A 6,000-nucleotide genomic window follows, 5' to 3' on the forward strand; every position below is an offset into this window, starting at 1 on the left:
GTCGGACAGAGAGAAATACCATGCTTTAAATACATTTTGGATTATATCTCAAACACAGAAACATGTAAATTTGTATTCTACTAACCTTTGCCTAGAGGATATGTTTTGGGCAGTGGCTGATCTAAAAAATACAACATTCTTAATTATGCGTAAAAAAGAATAAAATGTAACATTCCTTCATGCAGCGTGATAACTTACATACAGGTGGAACGGGTTTTGACACCTTTTTTTCTGTGGAACTCTGCCATCACCTGAATTGAGAACATGCAGGTTGGAGTTGGAAACATTTGAGAATATTTAAACAAAAAGTAAAGGTCACAAATACTTTTTAATTTAATTAATGCAATTAGGGATGATGAAATAAAGTTGTCAAATATCAGTTGTATGAATTTTCATGAATCACTTTGTTACAATTTTGTAAGTATTCTTAGTGTAAATCTCAAAGCTGAACATCTGCAATAAAGTTGGTTGATCTTTCAAAGAGCTTTCATTGCATTTCTGCTGCACAGTACACTATAGCAGTGTTTCCCAACCCTGGTCCTCGAGGTATACCTTCCAGAATGTTTTAGATCTCTTTCTATATAAAACACCTGGGGCCTCATTTATAAAACTGTACGTAGAAACCTTCCTAAAAGTGAACTTACGCCAGAATGCTGAAAAGGGCGTACGCAAACAAAAATTGAGATTTATACAACCTTGCGCACGCACACCTGCACGCAATTTTCCCTTCATAAATCACAGATTACCTGCAAGTGTGCGTACGTGAATCAGCCTCATATCCCGCCCTGTACACGCCCATTTTTACCCATAAATAGTCAATGCAAAGCAGCTCATGAAAGCTTATTCGTATATTAATAAGCCATCCAATCCGCGTGTTAAGCCTGACGTCACGCACCATTATGGACGTATACCGTTTCCGGGTTCAACCGCTATCAGATGCCATAGAAATAGAACAAAAACTTATGTAAAACCCCGATCCTTTATCTCCGTAACGAAATCACAAATGGCCACACATGAGATTCACTGAGATTTCCATATTAATAATTGTTATAATTATATTAACGCCAAAGAAGGTCTCTGCAGCATTTATATGTTTACAGCATTTAGACTGATCATTAACACCTCATTAAAATCACCTCATTAATTACTGGTGTCCTTCGCCTGAGATAAAATTTGAAGACATAATTGTTGAAGACGAATATTTCTTCATTCCGGTTTTGTTATGAACATAGTTAGAACCGATAACGAGGACATTTAGAGAAACGATTGTGCGAGAGTTTAATGGCTGTATTTCCAGACTTTGACATTCGATGATTATGCACAGTAAGGAAAATACATTTAGCTATTTATTTACACTGTGTTATTTGATGCTGTCCTATATTCTATGCAGTCGGATCATCTCCTCCTCATGCGCTCATAGTGTGATGGTGAGACAGCGCTGATTAAATATTTAGATTTAATTTTTATTTAAGATTTGAGTTTGATTTTACAAGAGCTGCATGAAACAAGTATCACTCAATACAAGCGCAAATAACTCTGCAGATTTAATCTTCGTGATAATGAGGATATTTAAGGTCACAGTAAATGTGTGTGAGGGATTAATGCTTATAATCATTTTATCACACTTACCTTTTGCAATCTAACTTGAGTTCACTAACTCATCATCGGTGTCGCCAAACTGCTCCGTCTCCAAAATGTCCGTACGCATGGGTCAGAGTTTCCGTGCAGGTGCGCACATTTTTCCGTCAAGTTTGTTTTTATAAATCCCATCTTTTGCGTGGGAAGTGGCGTACGCCTCTTTCAGGGCATGTTTTGTGCGTACGCAACGGTTATAAATGAGGCCCCAGATCAGGTGTTTCATATAGGGAGAGATCTAAAACATTCTGGAAGGTGTGCCCCGAGGACCAGGGTTGGGAAACACTGCACTATAGTGTCTTGCTGCATATTGGTTTATTGCACCAATTTGGCCTCTCAATCAAATCCTCAGAAAGAAAAGGTTTTTGTTTAAAAAACAACAATTGGTCAAGAGATTAGCAAGAATTAAACAACTGCACTGCTCACACTTTCTTAGCCTCTGCTGTACTGCACTATTTGAGGAAACGCTGGAAGCAAGGAAATTCACTATAGACTTTGTAAACAAAGGCAAAATCGTGACAATGAAGAAAATATTATATATTTTTCCTTTCGTAGATTGATAAAAAAGGCCATTGGACAGCTCACACCCGAGACACAAATCTACTTAAAACTCAGTTTTAAGACACAACCCCCTTCACACGGTCACAATCCCCGTCTGTTGTCACCCTCCATCACCAAAGGACTCCACTTCCCATCATACTCCATGCTCCCTCACCAATCTGCCATCACCCACACCTGTCAGCGATCTCCTTCATCAACTCTACACCACAGAAGCACTCCACTTCTCCATTTATCATCTACACCCCCTCATACAATGAAAGTAACTTTTATTCTTGCACTCATCTGTTGTTTAGCATGTTAAGAAAAATTGTATACACCATTGTGCTCACTTGCTGCCTCCAGTGCCAGCCTGTGCCTGTGTATACTCTGACAGAATCCTGTTGTAGTTGTATTTTAGGGTTTAGTCTTCTGTCAGGGTATACACACAGAGACACACACAGTATATAAGTGCAATGGCGTATACAATTTTTTAAACATACAAAACAATAGATGAGTCCAGGAATAACAAAGTTAGTATCCTTGTAGGCAAAGCCAGATGATTAATGGGGAACCAGGAACATGCAGGTGATGATTCAGTAAGTATATTAAACACAACAGGTAAGTAAATCAACAATCCTTAAGATGAGCTTTACACAGATGACCCATCAAGATGTAGACAGGACCAGACAAAGAAGTGGAGAAACTGGAGCACTTACATGAGGTAGAGTTGATGAGGGAGATCGCTGACAGGTGTGGGTGATGGCAGACTGGAGAAAGGTGAGGGAGCGGTGAGCATTATGGGAAATGGAGTCCTTTAGTGATGGAGGGTGAAAACGGGCACAGTTGTCCCCCTCACACTTATCATGAAGGGCAAAATTAGCTGTTTAGCCCAAAACCACTTTTTTGTACCAGGCTGTAAACATTTTTTTTCTGCTGTAAAGTTTTAACATGGGGGTCTATGGGATTGATTCCCTTCTAATGGCCAGTCGATGAATTGCAGTTTAGGTCACTTTCGTTTTGGATTGAAGAGAGAGAAGAATTTTAAAGCAATTTGAACACTAACCATCAGAGATTTCAGTTTCAGAGTCAGACTGATATCATCTTGTTTTATTTGTGTGTCCTCGCTTTATTTGTGGTGTCTTCGGTTTCAATGTTGGATGTCTCTGCGACAAGCCGACATTTCAGGGTGGCTTTGGCATACGAATCTGGAAATATAGTTTGTTATGAAAAACTGTAACTACTCTCATCTCCATAAGTCATAGGCAAGATTTGAAACAATATCCTCATTACATGTTGTTAGCCAAATTTTCTTCACCAAGAACCGCCTCCACTTTTGTTTGTCAGGCATTGCTTTGTTTTTAACCAACTGCCTTGGGATGGTGTATGTCCAAAAACAGAACATCCCCGTGTAAAAAAATGAGCTATTAGATTATAATGTTGAAGGGTTTTTATTTTAAAGTTTGGTGAATGGAACGGCATACCTCGGTGGTTTCCTCCAACCAGGTGGTTGGGATAATTTCCACCGAATCATCATCAGCAAATTCAACCACTGCAAATGCCTTTGTCTCCATCTGTTAGGAGATAACACCAAATTTACAATGGCTAAAGTCAATTTCTTTAAACTTTTGTCCACTTTAAATAAAATAAAATATTCCAACTACATTGAAAAAAACACCTTGTCAGGCAAAATCAATCACCTTGAAACCAACTAATCTGTCCTTAAAATCAAACAATCTTTCACATATAAACGGTCAATATATAAATGAGGTGCTGGACAAGGAGAAAGAACATGAGGAAGAGCAAAACCCCGTTGTGTACATTGTCTCTAAAATTGTGTCTTTTCGTATTTTTCCTTGTACACTTCTTAAACTCTTACTACTATGTCACCCATTGTTGATATAAACATGTACATACTCTGTACTGGCTACGGTATTTAGCATTTAGACCACTGGGTCGAGAATTTTGTTTAATGGTTTAACAGTTGTTATAAAAAATTTACAAAACAATGTAGGCTACATCAACCAATTTTTATATGTTATGATAACTTCAGTTTTTACCTGTTTACTAAGATGGATTCCAAGTCATCAAATGGGAGTTGGGTGGGAAGGAGGGAGGTGAGAAAACTGTAAAAATATTCTTCCAATTTCAGCCGCCTTAAAGGGACAGTTCACACCAAAATTTAAATTCTGTTATCATTTACTCACCCGTGAGTTACTCTAAAGCTGTATAAATATTTTTTCGATGAATGCAGAGAAAGATATTGTAACCAAACAGTTCTTGGCCACCATTGACTACCATAGGAAAAAAATTACAATGGTAGTCAAAAGTGCCCCAGAACTGTTTGCTTTCCTATATTCTTCAAAATTTAAGCAATTAGCAATTTAAGCAAAGCAATTATTCCGACTATTGTAGTCAATGGTGGCTGTTTGGTTACAACAAGCATTCTTCCAGAACCAGCATCTTTCTCTTATCAGAACAAAGAAATGTATACAGATTTGGAACAACTCGAGGGTAAGTAAATGAAGACGGAATTTTAATCTTTGGGTGAATAGTTCTTTTAAATTTTTAAGTTAAAATCAAATTAGCTTTATGAATCAATTGAACTTAATTATATGAACTGACTTAAATTTGCGTTGTAAAAATACAACTAGATTTTTCATGTCCAATATAATTGAAGTTCAATTGACTCGTAAAGCTAATTTGATTTAACTTAAAAAATGAATGATGCTTTTTAACTTAAAAACTTAAGTATTTTTTTTACAGTGAATAAGCCAAGTTATTTTTTTTACAGTGGAGATGAGGAAGGTGGCAGGGAGATACTCAACTTTATATTTCCTCGAAGCCTCATGAAACACAGCAGTTCCATAGAATAATGGAATGCATAGTCGATATAAAAAACTGGATGAGTAACAACTTTTTATTACTGAACTCGGACAAAACAGAAGTGTTACTTATTGGACCGAAAACTGCTATAAGAAACAACCAAGAATACTGATAAACTATTGACGGATGTTCCATAAAACCCTCGTGGTCAGCAAAGAATCTTGGCGTTCTATTCGATAGTAATCTGTCATTTGAGAGCCACGTCGCCAACACCTGTAAAATTGCCTTTTTCCATCTTAAGAATATACCTAAACTACGTCATATGCTGTCAATGTCAGATGCAGAGAAGTTAATTCATGCATTCATGACATCAAGACTAGATTACTGTAATGCACTGTAGGTGGTTGCCCTGCAGGCTTATTACAAAAACTCCAAATGGTCCAAAACGCGGCAGCTCGAGTTCTTACACGTACAAAAAAGTATGAACATATTAGCCCGGTTCTGTCAACCTTGCACTGGTTACCTATAAAGCATCGCGTTAACTTTAAAATCTTGCTTATTACCTATAAAGCCTTACATGGTTTAGCTCCTCAGTACTTGAATGAACTCCTCTTGTATTACAGTCCTTCACGTGCATTACGCTCTCAGGCGTCCTGTCTGTTGGTAATACCTGGAATTTCAAAATCAAGTGCAGGTGGTAGATCCTTCTCCTATCTAGCGCCTAAACTTTGGAATAGTCTTCCCTGCACTGTCCGGGAGGCAGACACACTCTGTCAGTTTAAATCTAGACTAAAGACGCATCTTTTTAATCTTGCATACACTACTCTTCCATAATATAAATCCTCTGAGGGTTTAGGCTGCATTAGTTAGATCAACCGGAACCAAAAACACAACTGATGTACTTGTTGCATCAAAGAGTGCAGAACAGTACTCTACTCTCAGCCAGTCTTGTCTCATTGTTCCATTGTTCCATTGGCCTGACTTGATGGTAGAGCGGAGAAT

The sequence above is a fragment of the Triplophysa rosa genome, linkage group LG13 (genome assembly GCF_024868665.1).
Source record: "Triplophysa rosa linkage group LG13, Trosa_1v2, whole genome shotgun sequence".
NCBI classification, from domain to species: Eukaryota; Metazoa; Chordata; class Actinopteri; order Cypriniformes; family Nemacheilidae; genus Triplophysa; species Triplophysa rosa.